A 17,903-nucleotide genomic window follows, 5' to 3' on the forward strand; every position below is an offset into this window, starting at 1 on the left:
TCTTACTCACAAAATGTGAAATGTGCACGTGGCTTTGACAAAAACATACACGTATGAGACAATTCTGCTCAACAGACACGTACCCGATCGAAACGGAGGTTGAGCGATAATTAAGATTGACATGTTTTGATAACAAAGCGAAGAATCGAGCCCTCTTAATCTCTGGGAGATGAAATGTTACTGAAACAATTATAGCTTTAAACGGACAAAGAAAATCTCTCTCTCTTTTTACATTTTACGTTATATATATATATTTTCTTTTACAATATGTTATGCGAAATCTAAACACACATTTTAAAACATCCTATCTCTAAGCTACTTAGGAATCTGAAAAAATGTTGCACAATTCTACATAACATTTTTATACAGTCACAGAGGAGATATATGTATTTTAAAAGTAGTAATATATAATAATATATAATAAAGATTAATACAATAAAAAAACACTGTTCAGTAGGGAAACTGTAATAATAGAAACTGAACACGTGATAACATTCTATTGTTATGTCGAATATATGATCAAGCCACTCAACACAGTGCCATATTCCAATGTTCTTTTGCGTTCAAGGCTTCTGGTTATACTGCTAGCGAAAGGTTACACACATCACACAAGCAGTAAGATGCTACTCAATCGGTATTCCTTGTATGGTATTTTCTCGTGGCTATTATTATGCAAGTTAAAAAGAATCTTTTGTGTTTCATTAGAAACTTTGGCAAGCCTGATAAACCCCTATACACAGATCTTCTGCTGACTTTGGCTACCATACAAGAACATGAAATTATGAAATCAGATGTTCGCAGCAAAGCCAAAGCATACATTGAATCACTACTCAAATATGAAACCATACTGACTGCTCAAATATTTCTTCGTATATTTGAGCAGACTACTCCCCTTTCGAAATATTTGCAAACAAACAGAATAGATATTCTCTCTGCGTACAGAATGGTTGCTACTACATAAGAGAGTCTGGATAAAATAAACAGAGATTTTGGAGGTATTAAGGTGGCTGCAGATCATTTTGTTTGTTGGGCTAATGATTTGGAGTTGGAGGTGCAGACAGAATTGCCACTGAAAGAGTTAGAAAGAAGAAAACGATGCCTGGCGAGAAGGCTTATGATGAAAGGCTGAATGACGCAGAGAGGGCTTATGAAGTTGAGGTATATAATCCAATATTGGACAAAGTTACACAGAGCCTCAGTGGTCAATTTCTTTCTCATGGGACATTTTACAACGATTTATCGATTCTGGACCCAAGAAATTTTGATCAGCTGAAGAACAGCAATATTGAAGAGTAGGAGTCTTTATTTAAAGAACTCAGTCTAGCTACACTCTGGGAAAAATGGAAAAATGCACCCTTGGAAGACTACACCGTTAAAGATATGAATGATGAGGATGAACAGGAGTCTTATTTAAATGAAGACAGACATGAGACAATTGCAACGAAATGTTCATCATGTAAGAATTGTCCAGTCTGCTCTTACCAGATACTCAGTAGGTACAACTTGTTAACTGATGCCTATCATATAATTGGTCTAGCTTACAAGTATCTCCTGACCTTGTCAGTTACTCAAGTTTCCTGTGAGAGAAGTTTTTCTACCTAGAAATTCATAAAAAATCGTCTAAGAAGCAGAATCTCACAGGAAAACCTTCAGGAGTTTATGCTAATGACAGTAGAGAGGGATATATTAATGTCTCTCGATAATGATTTAATAATTGACAAAGTTGCATCCAAGAGTGAACTATTTAAGAAAATTTTGATAATCTAAAATAAAAGTAATTCATTTAGTTATGCCTGCGTGTGTTTATTTTTCTCAGAGCCGTTTATCCGAACCATCACTATTATATGTATATATATATATATATATATATATATATATATATATATATATATATATATATATATATATATATGTGTGTGTGTGTGTGTGTGTGTGTGTGTGTGTGTGTGTTTAGCTCCTATTTAGCTCCATCTTCAAGTGGGCCGGTCAACATCAAAAGTCCTGGGCCGAAATTTAGTCCCAGTCCGTCCCTGTCCGATGCCCCATTTGGAGTTGATCAATTTTCGTGATTTATCCGGACGAAAGTATGGAGTAACTCCTTTTCTCTCTCCGGGTTCCGGCTTCTTGTCCTGTGCATGCGAGGGGTTCCAGGAGGCGGAGGCGGAGGCCAACAGGGGCTGAGTCTAGGGTCTCGGTGGGTTTGATTAATTATATTTATTGAAAACGTCTGCATTTCATTTTGGCAGTTATTACAGATGTCGCCCTCGTGACGATGGCATGAGACGCTTGGAGAGACGTGCCAAGGTCATTCCTGTGTAGTCTGGACCTTGGTCGAAGACATCTAAGAGTTGGTCCTTTCTTTCACGTCCCCTTTGCACCTATGAGTAAAATTCCCTCCCAGATTTAAGGGAAAATAAAACAAAAATGAGAAAGAGAAGGGGTTTCGAGGGGTAGGAGGGGAGGTCAATAATTACAAAACATGGGCAGCCCAACGAGCCTAACTAGAGTAGCAGACTCTAGGAAAGTAACGTTATAAGGAGATATTTTTGCATTTTTTCATAAACTACTGACTATCAGCTCCTTACGCTTGTTAAGAGAATAACGAATATAATTAGAGTTTTTTTTTCCTAGAGCTTGCGCTTCCCCTGGAAATTGCTGACGCTCCCCTAGGGGGACGCGCCCCCCAGGTTAAGACCTGCTGAGCTATACCACATTCCGTCCATCCAGGTCATCCGCTGGGAGCGACGGTTTGTCTCTCAGAATCCAGGCAGTCACGGAAAAAATTCACGAGAAAAAAAATGTCAGAAAAAAAGTCACACTAAGTTCTGGATAGTGGCCCCCCCAAGGATTTTAACCCGGTATGTATCCAACTTTGTGGCCTGTTTAGTACCAGACCGTTGGGGATGACCCTCAAAACATAAACAAAACTGTAAATTAATGTGACTTTTTCCTCTGACTTTTCCTACCCAAAATTGTGACTTTCCTGTAACTTTTTTTTACACGTTATCAAGGCTGAGAAATCATCAGCGAGATATGGCTGAATACAAAGAAAATATACTTGTTTTTCATACGTCAATCCATCTAGACTCCATCACCAGTCCGCAGTTTGTTTATTTTCGGTGGGATTTCTTTCATGACACAAAAACATTAATGACTGGGTGATTTGAAACTCGGGAAAGCACAGTGGGAATTAGCGTCATTTAAGACGAAATTTTGAGGGCCGTCGCCACAAGCTGGTGTGGACAAGCTTCATGGTCATTCTAATTTACTTAGTGGGTTTGAATGAATAATTTGATGGTTAAGAACAGAAACTCTAGGCCTAGATTGACACCCCCGCCCCCTTCTCTCTCTCTCTCTCTCTCTCTCAGTGCCTAAGATCTTGTAAAGTACATGTATTATTCACAGTATACTGCATTTCTAGTCTGTATTTGAGCAAGTAACTCAACATTGCCGTGAAAGGCCACCGGAAAGTCACTGTAGAAAGCAATAAAGCGCCAAAATAGTACAGACCGATCTAGACCAGACGCGACGACTTGAGGTGAACAGGTACAAGCATTGAAATGAAACCTTAGTTTCTGCCTCTTTTATTCTAGCTTTGTGGAATTCAGGGATTTGGAATAAAATGAGGATAAGCCACTTCACCTACGTCGACCAGTCTGCGATCGTTTGTAAGGTGCGCCATCTTGGATCTGCAACTTTTACTTTTACGGGTCATGTGAGGTGCATTACAAGTGATATCTTGACCTATGCCACTGCCCGGAGGGTTTGGTTGCAATAGGCCTTTCCGGAATAAGAAGAGACAAATTTAAGTTTTACAGGTTTCTACGGATGTCAGACATCGTTAAAATGCTGGGTCCATCTTCTGTAGTCGGTGTGATAAGGTTAATCTGAGATGTGAGGCTTTGCTCTCATCACCTCAAGGCAACAGACTCTGCACGAGAAAGAACGTCAAGTTCAGTGGGAGCTCTTCAATAATTCTCCTTAAACAATACGATTGCAGAATACCACTACTGTTCGTTCCGCGCTGAACTTCGAAAGCCACCCGAGATGCAAATTTATTTTGTATTTTTCAATTTACGTAAATTTGTAGTTCTGTAGTTAATAAACAGTGAAATCATGACAGAAATATTCTTTCAAATTCAGTCTCTCTCTCTCAAATAGTCTGTCCTCTTTGAAATGACAGTGCCATAACATGCAGACCTTGAAATGGAATGTTTCAGGGACCTTGACTTTGAGAGAGAGAGAGAGAGAGAGAGAGAGAGAGAGAGAGAGAGAGAGAGAGAGAGAGAGAGAGAGAACTTAAAAGGAATAAGATATTTCCAATCTGATTTCACAGTTTTTCAGTAGGAAGCCAGGCCATTACTCATTATTAATAAATATCTCGGCTCTAATCTTTTTTATTTTATTTATTTATTTATTCATTTATTTATTTTTAGAATTTCATGTACAGTTCATAGTCAAATCTTCTCTGAGATTCATTGCCTGAGACACAACTTATCATTTGGGTCCAGAGCCATACATTTTACCATTGTTATGAAGTATAGTAACTCTTCAAAGTCCTGTGGAACACATATAACTCTTATATGCAAACTGGCGTAGTTTAAACAACCCCAAATCAGAGAAGACAATCTTTTATAACTGTTGATAGATCGTAAATGGTAAAATTTATTGTAAACTAACAATCTGACACAGTTTATAGTTACAAGAAGTGGACAGTATGGACAGCAGGGACATTTAATAACCGTCTTCTTGAAGCGCTTCCTCTTAACTTAACAGTACATTTTTGTTAATATTTTGCTGCCTTGAAGTGAGGAGAGCAAACTTGTATTTTTCAGATTGATTTTATCATACAGACGACAGGCATGAATCCACTGTTTTAACAATGTTATATTTGTCAGTGGAAACCTGTAGAACTTAAACTTCTCTCTTCCTATTGCAGCTTGGACTATTGCAACCAAACACTGCAGATACTGTCATAGGTCAAGAAAACTTGTAACTTGTTGGCGAAAATGAGCAAGTACCAGTTCAGGCAGAATATGTGTGACGCGTTTTTACTTAAGACGGTAGATCGGTTGATATATCGTTATTGTGCGTAAAAGAAAATCTTAGTGAGTTATCCTTATTTTATAGTCAGTGTGTCCGAAAGGCGGAGGCCGGGGGTTGGGCTGGGGGCTCCCAGTTTGCTCATAGCGAGAGACGTTTAGAATTTATTGTCACTGTAGTGATGACGTTTCACTGAAATCATAGGCGTAACTAGGAGTCTGTTAATCCGGGGTGGTAGGGGGGGGGGGGTGCACCTGGGGGGGCGCAGCTGAATATGGGGGTCCATTGGGCATTCACAAATTATAATACTCATTTTTTTTTTAAGTCATATGGAAAGATATTGAGGTTGTTTTAAAATATTTAAGCCTATAAATTAGTGAATCACATTATTACATAAAAGAAAGAAAATTTGATCTATTTCTTACAGTTAATAAGGTAAAACTCGTTTTATCTTCGTTTAAAAAAAACAGCCAAACTACTTGATGTATATAACTTTAACATTAATAATAATGATAATAATATGAAAATTAAGCTTATATTTTATATCTATATATATGTAATAATATATATATATATATATATATATATATATATTATCAAGGGGGCAAGTACCCCCTCTGGCCCCTATGTGCGGACTCCCATGATGGTAATGTACTTAGAATAGAGTGTCACTTTGTGTAAAGTGTCAAACTCATAGATTGTCATCTCCTTAAGCCAGACAAAGGGAAATAAGACTAGCATACACATCAGTAACATTCTTTTTGTATCATATTAACTCGATTTTAGTTCAACAAGAATTCTAAACAAATGTCTATGTCCATGAAACTCTTAATTATAGGCTAAAATCACAACCAACCAAAAGTTCCTCCATCTTCTGTTGGAGCGGCTTACGGGTGTCATGAAGATATCAATGAAATCTTTTGAAGAATCTCTCTCTCTCTCTCTCTCTCTCTCTTATCTCTCTCTCTCTCTCTCTCTCCTCTCTATCCTCTCTCTCCTCCCCTCCTCCTCCTCCTACTCCTCCTCCGCCTCCTCCTCCTACTCCTCCTTCCTCTTTCCTCCTCCTCTTCCTCCTCCTCCTCCTCCTGACTTTCTTTAGGAGATCTTTATTTCATTCATGATAGCGTTTGCTTTATACCCTAGTCACTGTAGATAGCCGTTGTCCAAATATTCACTGAAATATGTGAAACTCTTCATAGAAATATGAGTTACAGAATTGACAAGACGTTAATCCTGTAACTGAAATTTCAATGAATATGAAACTGTGTTTTTATTTATGGAAATTTAAGGGAGCCATCCTAAATGTTTCTTGATAGAATGCAGACTTTTGAATTTAGCAATATTTGCTTTTCTCGATGAGACATCATGTACAGTTCTCATTCGAAACTAGCCTAATGCTAAGATACTGTTAAAGACAATTAAATATCTCTCAAATTGCTCTAATGTTCTTAACCTATATGCATATCAATTGACAGGTCCTTACCTAAAGATTATATTCATATCACGACTTTCATCAAACTTATTTTTATTCATTTTAATTTAATAAATTTCTTTCCTTTTTCATGATTCAAAATGTTTAATACAAATATTTGCAACTTGGTAATACGTAGGCTCTACATTCTCCTTTGAATTGTTTAGGGTACTGACTAGGCTACCTTAACAATAGTTTCTCATAAATCTCTTGAAAGGAGGCCCCGTGCTTTAATCCCAAGAATAAAGTGAGTTAAGCTATATCCCCATATTTTATGCAGTATACTTAGAGACTTGAAACCGATAAAACAGTGTAATAACTGATAGAAATTATGTCTTCACACAATTATCTGAAATAATTTAGAATACCATTAAATTTACTTATAGTTTTTCTATTATTGCTGTTCATAGAAAACGAAACCATATTATAATTCCGTAACTAAACTAAAAAATTCGTATCACCATCCGTTGCTATTTTTTTTTTTTTTTTTTTTTTTTTTTTTTTTTTTTTTTTGTATGGTTACGGAGTTTGATTTAAAATCGTTATATTAATTTGCATGCAGTACTTAATTACTTTTCTGAGAACAATGGCTTTCGGTTTGTTTGCAAAAACATAGTGTGTGTGTGTGTGTGTGTGTGTGTGTGTGTGTGTGTGTGTGTGTGTGTGTGTGTGTTTTAGGTAGTATATCTCAATTACTAAAAGCATTAGTGTTCTAGCAATTTAATGCTCTTAAATTGAATTATCCATCTTTATCTCCGTAAATTCGATAACTGAATATCGAATGAAGAATATAATATAGAATAGAAGGCAAATTCCAGGGAGGAGATGAACAGAAGTTGGAATGTGCCAAGTACTCAGGCCTATAAGTTTAAATAAAAAAAAGTTAAATAAATAAATAAATAAGCTCAAGAAGAGTTAAGAGAAAATATCTGGACAAACATAGGGATGATGTTGAAAAAGCTGTGTGTTCAGGGAGCGGCTTTGGTATTAGCTAATTGTCAGGGATCTTGAGGATAAAATCCATAACCTAGAGGAAGCAAGGGAAACGGCTCGGGTTAGAGACAGATGGAGAGGAACTGTATCAGCCTTATACCACTGGCCGGTGGCGGGAAGATAAAGAAAGAAGAAGAATGATTAACATGTTCGGAACAAAATAAAAATACATAACATATAATAGTTACCCGTTAAAAATATTAAAACGGAAGTTTTCTTTAAGAGCTGAGACATCATATCACTTATTCACAAATGAATTAATGACCTGTCAGTGTTGGATTGACAGTGGTCGATATTTTTGTGCTTACTCTATAACTTATTATGCATTTAATGATTGAATGAAACTTTTCACATGTCACATTATGAAAATTTAAATCTGTACCGAATGCCATACTTTGTTGACATGCGACGCCATGGCCACCCCGACACACGCTCTAGGTCTCTAGCCAGTAGTTGTTAAGTTGGAGAGATTTCGTCAACAGTGGGTGATAATCAGTGGCGGACTGGGTCTAAAAATTGTGGTTGTCATGTGACAAAAGAGGGGGCCCACTCCAATCCTCAGCCATAATACTATAATAGAGTTCACATAGCAAATACATAAAATTTTTGAAAATGCACATGTGGAAACACAGAAGACAAATTATTGGAACGTTTATTTTTTTACTAATAAGTGTAAATCACCTAGACATACATACTGTAAAGTAATACCAAATATAGATACATAATTGCTTAGCTGAATTTCTAATCAAAAGTAGTGTTATTTTGAAATGTTTGCAAACTAAAAATGTAATCCAATAAATCTAAAGAAATTCAAGAAGATACATATAGCCTGCATTCTTTTTACGTTTTCTACATAAGTTTTCTTTCAAATAATTTAGACATATATAGCATTTATCATTAAGCATACATATGTCAAATTTTATCACCTCCCCTTTATTTAGTCTAGCTCATCAAAAGAGTAGATTTATATGGTTTTGATTACTTACTTTCATAATTTTCTATGAGACCCATGTGAAATACACAAAATAAAAGTATACTTTCAATACAGAAGTATAACATGCATATACCAATTTATTAAGAATTTTGAAATAATATTCGGATATATCTAAGCATACTTGTACTACACAGTTTGTAATATATATATATATATATAATATATATATATATATATATATATAGACAGCTAAAAACTACAAAAACCTATTACATGCAGCCCACTATATTAGGAGCAATCGCTTAAGTTCACTGGAGGATTGTGCAAATCTTTTCGAAAAGCAGTTACACAAAGAGCAATTTAACATAAAGGTAAAGCAAAAATATAGGTTATAAAAATCATTTTAATTAACAAAATAAACTGAAAAAAACTAGACAATTGACAATAAGAATATGACTGGCGAATAGGATGATCCTGGTCGAGTTGCAAAACCTTTGTAAACTTAGCGTGGACGTTCTCGCTCTATCCGTCAGAGAACCTGCATTCGGTCCGCACTATTGCCCCTTATTTTCCGAAACACCAGAAGGATCTGTAACCCATTCACACGTAACATTATAAAACTTGAAATGCAAGGGGCTACAAACATGAATGCGCATATATGTGCTTAGTCTTGAAAAAAATATTGTACGTTAAGTGAACTATACGGAAATATAAAAACTTCATATCAATAAATTTATCTAAATTACTCCTTACAGTGTCCTTAACGTTCAAAATGTAATTAAATTTAAGTGATGACTGCATGAATGACAAAAGTTAACGTAATATAAGACCCTTCCGAGTTTATTATATATATATGGGTTTGGTTGCTAGACACTAGTTATACTGATAACGTAACTATTGTTAAAAGTTTGCAAAGCAAATGCACCGTACATATTACAAACCTTACCTCAACAAATAGCCAGTCATTTAGGTCCATAATAAAGCAGTGACGAAGGTAGTGGTGATGATGGAAGCCTTCTGTAGAGCTCTTGAGTAGAAGGTGTTAAAGTCGATGACATTCATCCGTGAGAAATTACGTCCAGAGCCACGGTCCTCAAATTAATTTGTGGCAGCCATTGCTTCTTGGCTGTAATTTTCAAATCCGGAGAAGACTGATCTGGTCCTGTAGCTTACGCTGAGCTCTCCGTACTCCCTTCTTCAGGTCGCTCGCTGCCGACAACGGTTTTCTAAGCCTGGTGTTAGGTGGCGAACAACCTGGCAAACTTAAATATATGGTTCAGAATGGCTCGTTACTTTTAATTGTCCTAAGAGGTATTTAGGGATGCAAATAAAATGCATTTGCTTTTAATATAAAAAAATAGCTATTCCTGAGCAAACATTAACATAAAAACCACAACCAAACTCAATACATATAATATGTAAAAAACAAAATGCGCACAAGTGTGCATTTTTCTACAAAATCTGTTAATAATTACTTCATTGTCCAGCTTATCTAACATTTCCTTTTCAATAGATAGTAACATGTAAGATTCCAAGCTTTCCTCAGACATTGAATTTCTTAACCTTGTCTTTATAATCATCAGTTTTGAAAATGCCCTCTCGCACTGTACTTGGGTAACAGATAATGTGCAAATTATTTTACATAGATCATAAAGGTTATCATGAAGTCTGGTGGAAAGCTAGAACTTTTCAGTACACAAGATGGGCAAAGGTTGTGCCACAGTTTTACAGTTGGTGCAACCTGCTGCCCATATTTTTCACCATCCTTAAGTAATAACTTTAAGACATCAAAGTTTGAAGCAAAAGAAAACAGTTCCAATTTCACTTAATCTTTGATGATTTGTGGGAACAACTTGATAATTCCTCTCAATCTTCATCTTCAAGACTTTTCTCAGCAATTATTTTAAAATTTGTAGAGTCCAAGCAAGATAAGTCTTTATACAACTGTTTGTGTTGTACAAAGCGTGATTCCAGTGACTGAACAATACGATCCATTATTAAATTAAACACATTTACTCTAAAATCAACTAGGGGATCTGAGGAGCTTCCTTCATCACTAGCAAGTTCATCTGCCATTTTTATCTTCTTCTTTCTCTTAACTGGCAATGCATCTTCCAAAGCATCAATTTGAAATATTATATGTTCATTCAAATTCATCTGCAAAATTTCCTCATTACATTTGATTACAAATTCAAAAGCCTTGCTGTGGATATTATCAAATATTCTTGTCTGTTCCTTCAACTTTGTTGTAGCTGTATCTACCAAACTCCATGCAGTAAACATATCTAATCCACTGGTCTGCAGGTATTTTGATAAAGGGGCTGTAGTTTCAAATATATACAAATAAGTAAATGCAGTCAATATGGTTTCAACGTTTGAAGACTTTGAAGAAAAACGTTTGCTTCATACTTGTCTGATTCTTGAATCATTGTTAAGCATACCAATAAATCCACACAAGTAATCACAGCAGCATCATCAAAGCATCCAAATATAGTTGTTGCTGCATTTGATTTCCCTGACCATCTAGTCTCACCTATTAGCTTTAATCATTTCATTTTTTCTTGTCACAGATGTTTTCCTACCACTTCTATCCATACACCCATTTGCTTGTATGATGCTTTCACAAATGTAGCTAAATTCTGAGGCAAATTGAAAAAGGAAACTGCAGGTACACAACATTTTGTAGTCTCAGTTATCACTAGATTCAAAACATGGGCATAGCACCATATATGAACATGTTGATCTGCCACATCAGCAATTCTACTTTGTAAACTCTTGTACTGCCCATGGTAGCTTGTAGCGCCATGTGTGCTATCAGATACGCATTTTTCTGGGACAATTTTATGACGTTGTAACGTTTTGATTAATAGATCGAAAAGCCCCTTTCCTTTTCCAATCATTACTTGGTACAACTGAAAGCAGTCGCTCATAGATTACTTTAAGCACATATCGAATAATAATACTAAACTGATCAATGGATGAAATATCTTGCGTTGAATCAACCTGTATTGAATAGTATTTTGCTTGATTAACTTCTTGCCCAATTTTTTTTAAATCATATTTTTCATAATGTTGATTAAATAGTTTATAGTTGTTTTACTCAGGTATGTAACAAGTCCACCACGACCTTTACTGTGAACCTTTCCTTGTTGTTCTAATAGTTTTATTCTCTGCTCAGACTTGCTTTGCACTGAAGAAACATGAGCTGCCATAGTGCTGTCATATTTTGCCATTAACTGCACTGTAGCTAAAAAATTACCATGATTCAAAACATCATTATCTAAAGTGTAGGCCGATTCATTTCTGTGACCTAGAAAAGGAAGTGCTTGTTTGCTTAACATCTTTATGATATCTATAATATTCATAACAATACTTCTCTGCTTCAATACTACTTCTTCTCTCCTTTTATTCAGCGAAATGGGAAATATGTGCTTATGCGCTGAAAGCATATAGCTACGTCATGTTTCAATTTCAACATTGCATTTATTTTGCCGTAGACCGTAGTACAGTAAGGATCGGCTTATCACAAATTATAATTTTGAATTTTCATTCCCTTGACATTTTTTCATCATCATCGTAAGATCTATCGGATGCTGATAGACCAAAAAGACAGGTTACTTAAAAAATCAATGCAACTCACTTCTTATGGAAGTCTGTCAAGGTAATAACACATCAGTCACTAGTCAAATACATTACTGTACTGCTACAGAACTGACTGTATCCGTGGACGACGGTTGAGGCGTGTTGAGCCGCTGCACAGTTGCTGCAAGGAATTGTTTTTTTCAATGCCCACAATGCACTTTAGATAAGGGATCGTCCCCGTGTGTCAATGCGTGTATTAACATTCGTAATATATACTTAGTTAACTTATATAAAATAAAAGATATCAACAGATGGCAACCTAAATGACCCTAACGAAAATCGTGATACTTTAATCTTGACAACAATGACTGTGATCGTGTTCCGTACCTGTACCATGCTGTACGATACTTGTGAGTTGTTCTCTCTCTTTCATACATACATACATACATCACACATGCACACACACACACACACACACACAATTCACAATTATTATTAATATATATGTTTTGTCTTTAAAAATAGCCATTACTTTTCTTATCGAGTTTGAAGATATTTCCTCTCGACATATAGAAACATATATATTTCACAAAATTATTTCACTTACCACGCTGCATATACTAGTGACAAATAAATCTCTACTTTCCCTCACTGTCATGCAAATCGCATCTGTTGTGTGGGATGGACATTAACCAGTAATATTCTAAGCCATAATTCGCTCTCTCTCTCTCTCTCTCTCTCTCTCTCTCTCTCTCTCTCTCTCTCTCTCTCTCTCTCATGTATATATATATATATATATATATATATATATATATATATATATTATATATATATATTATATTATATATATATATATATATAATATATATATATATATATATATATATATATAACCTTACATCATTTAGAAAGGAATTTGTTCAGTAATGAAATTTTCCATGGTCTTTATGTGTAAGGGGCCCACTTGCCATCGGGCAACCTGGCAACCTGGCCAGTACGCCACTGGTGATAAATACTATAGTGAATCATTTTCATCATTTCAAGACAGCTTGCAAGGTGAATTTAGTTTGTGAAGGTCTTGTGTAATGTTATTAAAAGGTAGTATGTCAGCTAAACTAGGCTGAGTTCACTCACCATGTAGACAAACACGGCCACGGCCTTAATTATGGCTCTGGGGATGGAACACTTAATTTTACAACCTGATTTGTTTAGAAATTTCCACTACCTTTTCATCTTCATTATCTCTAAATTTGATGTACATCCATTTTTTTGGGAATAAAAATTCTTCAAATTTCCATTACAAGTGGCTTCAAATTGCTCCAATTTTGTTGGGATTTCTAAAAATTTTCTTGTGGTGCCTTACAGAGGCCCCGGACTACCCAGCTAGTTAGGCTCGCTTCGCTTGCCACCCCCTACCGTCAAGAGGGGCGGGGGGGGGGGGGCCTCAAATAAAGCTCCCCCCACCAAAGGAAAAATGAAATGACGCCCCTGCTTGGATATGTCCTTTGCACAATCTCTGGGGGAACAGAATGTGATAGCGTTGGTCAGTTGGGAGATCCAGACCTACTTGGATGTGAACTATGAAAAGGGAGGCTGGAGATATATGGAGATTTGCGGAAGATAAACTACAAGAAAAACAGACATGAGTAGCGAAATTTTAGAGGCCTTTTATGTCACATGGGCCTGTAGACAATGATGATGATGATGATGATATCACGGCAAATAGGAATGACTGGCGACCTCACTTCTTTTCCAAGCTTTACTTTTGTTTTGGAATAAATTTATACACAGCTTTTCCATTCTAATTTCGGTTGTCAGATCTCATTTCACAGTTATTTATACTTTCTATTTGGCCTTTCCAAACATACGAATTTTAATTAAGGTCAAATGCAAAGTTTCTGAAAATTAACCTCAGTTAAAACAGCATAAGATATATCTCCTTTCTTTTAACGAAAGAACATTCTTAAAAACGGGCTGACAAGAATAGTAGAACTGTTGGGAAAATTATGCCGATTAATCAGTTCCATAAAAAAAGTTTTCCTTAACAATTACATTTTTTGCGGGTCCTTGCTTATTCCAGGACTTAAACAACTGGCTTTGGATGGATTTACAAAAGTTTTCTCATTACGAAGGTTTTTTTTTTTTCGTAAATTCTGTGTGCCAGGGAAAGCAAGATTATCAGCCAGAAAGTTCTTGGAAATCTCTCTAATTAATTTATTGCAGTGTCAAAGAGTACACAATAGCGTGATCATATTAGGTGTGGTCTTTTCTTGAGGACCATAACAAAGTTTTATTTTCTTAAGGGAAGTAATACTGTATTTTCTGAAGGGGTGTGATGAAGGTTATTTTCTTAAGGGATATGACAGGCGTCTGGTTTCTTAATTTAAAGGACGTGATAAAGGCATTTTCTCATGTGATAAAATAAAAATGATTTTTTCAACGATATACTGCATTTCGTGGCGTGATATTCAGGTACAGTCTATATTTATGCCAGTTTCGTATTGAAATGTATTATAGTCAAGTTTTGTTTAGGTAAACCAACTTCTCTTTGGGAGTTGGTAACAACTTATGCCACATTTCCTTCTGTTTAGGAGTAAAGACCAACAGTTCAGTGGCTGTGGTGCCCATTGTCTCTTGAGACGCATAATGGTATTCGTGCAGTACACAAGTTGATCCAGGGAAGTGCTGTATCTGGGTACGTGCCCACCCATGAAAAATGACAAGACAATAATACTGAAGATTTAGATAATAACATAAAATGAGGAATATGAAGATTGGAAAAAATAAAAAATAAAAACTAGTATAGAAATAATAATCAAATTCTGAGAAAAAAAATTAATAACAATAATCCTAACGATGATAATAATGGATTCAGTATTTCCGGATAGAAAGGTGATTGCCGTCCATTTCATAATTTCTATTTAAATAAATAAATATATATATGTATATACGTATACATATATATATATATAATATATATATATATATATATATATATATGTGTGTGTGTGTGTGTGTGTGTGTGTGTGTATGTGTGTATACAGACAGATACACACATAAACATATATATACTGCTGTGGATGGAGTCTTTTCGCTTTGCACAAGGGACAGCATGATCTAGCCCTAAATCGTAAGAAGTTGTCGAATAGGCCACAATTGCCACCCGTGACAATATAGAAGGTAATGTAATACCTAACATTTATCATTATTATTTAGTCTCACCTGAGTTTGTGATATTGCTACGCTCTTTCACTAGGTAAACAGCAAATCTCCTACGAAGAGATAGTACTGGTTAAATGACTCTTTAATCTCTCAACAGTAAGAAACGCCTCAGGGGTCGACTGCATTCCACTGCGGAATGTCTTTTCGGAAAGAATATTAGTCTTATACATTCGTCTACGTGTGCCACGTTCCTTTTAGTCTTAATACTTTTCTTTTTGTAATTTTCATTTGGGAAAATAATTAATATGTATGGATGTAGATGGTACTGATGATACAAGATTTTTTAGCATTAATTAGGATTAGTAGTACTTACATATTAATATTTTTAAATTTGTTTTCGATATAACAAAATTCAAAATATTCAAACAGATTTAGATGATGGTGCTTGTTGCTCAGTTTTTTTTTTTTTTTTCTTAGTGAAATATGATTTTCTGTTTTCCGAGCAAATGACGAAACGCAGCGCAGCTGATCATGCTGATGTAAGGATCTTAGTGATTAGTTATCATCGCACTCTTGGACTGCGAGAGCAAACAAGATAAAGCATTTCAAGGTTAATTTTTTATATAATCAGAATCACGAACTGGAGCTTTTCACCTTTTGGAACGTTATGAAACTGTGTAAATGAAACTGAGAACAGTTTATAAGGACTAATAAGAAATGACAAAAGTGAACTTCATGTAAATGAGAACGAAAATCAAAGGTTTTGTTTTTAGAAGACTCTACTCATAGTCAGCGAGTGTCCACAGCAGATCGTAGAGGGCAGGCGCAGGACAACCTATTAAACCAATCAGTTTCTCGGCCTCGGGTACTTGTGTCCCGGGTAGGAGCTGACGGCTGGTCAGCAACGCAAGAGTTTCTGTTCTTACACAGTAAGGGATTTAAATTCAGTTTTGTTTTAGCCATTTCTTCTTTACACGCGCATGTTAATTAACGCTTGTGACACAGTTGGACAAAGTAATAGATTATATACTGTGCAAATAGACGACTGTCACGGGTTTTAGCCAGCGTTGGGATACCATGGGTCTGACAGCTTCATATTAAGCTACTTATTGCGAAGTAGGGTAGCGCGCGCGCGCACTTACACACACACACGCATATAATATGTATATATATATATATATATATATATATATATATATAATATATATGTGTGTGTAAGGAGCAAAAACAGTGTTCATGTCTTCCATATGTATTTTTCGATAACCAATTCTCATTATCGGTAAGCAAATAGCATTCGTACGTAGCCTTTCAAGTAAAAATATTAATATGAGAACAAGTATAGGTTGCAGAAATTTTGAGAGAATGACATTATTGGTGCAGTTGAGATAACAGCTGTTATTGCATCTGAAGGAGCTAAGGGAAGCGGGTCTTCGATAATGAGAAGACTGTTGACTGTAGATGACTCACTCACGCCGGTGCCACAGGAGATAAAAATGTCTCTTGGGGCGTTGTGTTGAGGAAGATGACTGGAGATAGTATCGAAAACTGTCAGCTTTAGTCGTTCTTATGATGACGTTAGCAAGAGTTGGGGACTCAGGCAATAAGCTGAAGTAGGTACTGCGCGAGATATATATTGTATAATATATTTATTAATAAATTTATTTATATAAATATATATATATATATATATATATATATATATATATATATATATAGTATATATATATATATATATATATAATATATATATATATATATATATATATATAATATATGAGAGAGAGGGGGGATGTACTAGGTTCCCAGCGTAAAAAACAAGGTATGAGCACTTGACGGTAACTTAAATCTTAACAAATAGTGGCCCTTATCGAAATACGGCTATTATTATAAAGCAATTGATTCTACTTCAATGAATATCTACAAGTATGAATACAAGGCGTTTGCCGGTGTTAAGTGGCCAATTGGAGAAAGACTTGGTACAGATGAAAAGTAATGAGTGTTGTTCTCTAAGACAACTTTTCTTCCACCGAATGATCAAGTCAATTTTATTTTAATCAGAGGGAAAAATGATGCCTTTCTCTGGTCATCACTCCTCGCTGCAGTCCAGTGCAAATAAAAGTATTCATTCTTCGATTCTGAGAAAGTTGCAGTTTAGTGTCTCATCGCATAAAGGAAAATTCTCGACATATTCCTATAGTAAACACACGGTAAACATATTCGTAAGAATTGCAACGGATCCTCTGATATGTGAACAAAATTACTCCACAGCTTACAGTTTAGAACATGACATCCTTTGCGATTTCACCTTTGACTCATCTGAATAGGACACATTTTGCCAATCAAGCGGCCTCTGGCACCGAGGAGACCCGTCGAGCGGTTAGGAACTCTTGCCGATTATCTTTTCCAAGTCACGCCGTTTATTGCCAGCGACCTGTGGTGTGGCGCTGTCTTCACTTTAGGTTTCCGAAGGTCTCTCGCGGTTCTTTTGTCCTCGCCAGAATTAATAGACTATGAACCCTGATATCCTGCCAATATTAATTTGGTGCAGCATTAAGCTGAGACATGTGAATGGCTGTCTCAATTATTGTTATTACTATATCAAATTCAGAGGATGAACCCATTTTATATGGAACACACCCACATTGAAGTTTCCAAAGAATATGGTGTTCATTAGAAAGCAGTAACATAAGGTAGAGGGAATGCAGAAAGATATCGGTT

At 35.7% G+C, this 17,903-nt stretch overlaps 1 protein-coding gene across 2 annotated transcripts in view; it reads left to right on the forward strand.

Moving 5' to 3' along the window:
* The first annotated feature begins 13,040 nt into the window (after positions 1-13,040).
* The window catches only part of LOC135220836 (peroxisomal sarcosine oxidase-like), a 35,383-nt gene continuing 30,520 nt past the window's right edge, over positions 13,041-17,903 (forward strand). The window contains exon 1 of one of the 2 annotated variants that reach the window (XM_064258396.1): positions 13,041-13,079. The gene's annotated coding sequence lies outside the window, so the exon portion shown is untranslated. Of the gene's footprint in view, positions 13,080-15,956; positions 16,115-17,903 lie in introns of those variants that run through there. The other variant, XM_064258395.1, reaches the window with a different exon arrangement.

The sequence above is a fragment of the Macrobrachium nipponense genome, chromosome 2 (genome assembly GCF_015104395.2).
Source record: "Macrobrachium nipponense isolate FS-2020 chromosome 2, ASM1510439v2, whole genome shotgun sequence".
NCBI classification, from domain to species: Eukaryota; Metazoa; Arthropoda; class Malacostraca; order Decapoda; family Palaemonidae; genus Macrobrachium; species Macrobrachium nipponense.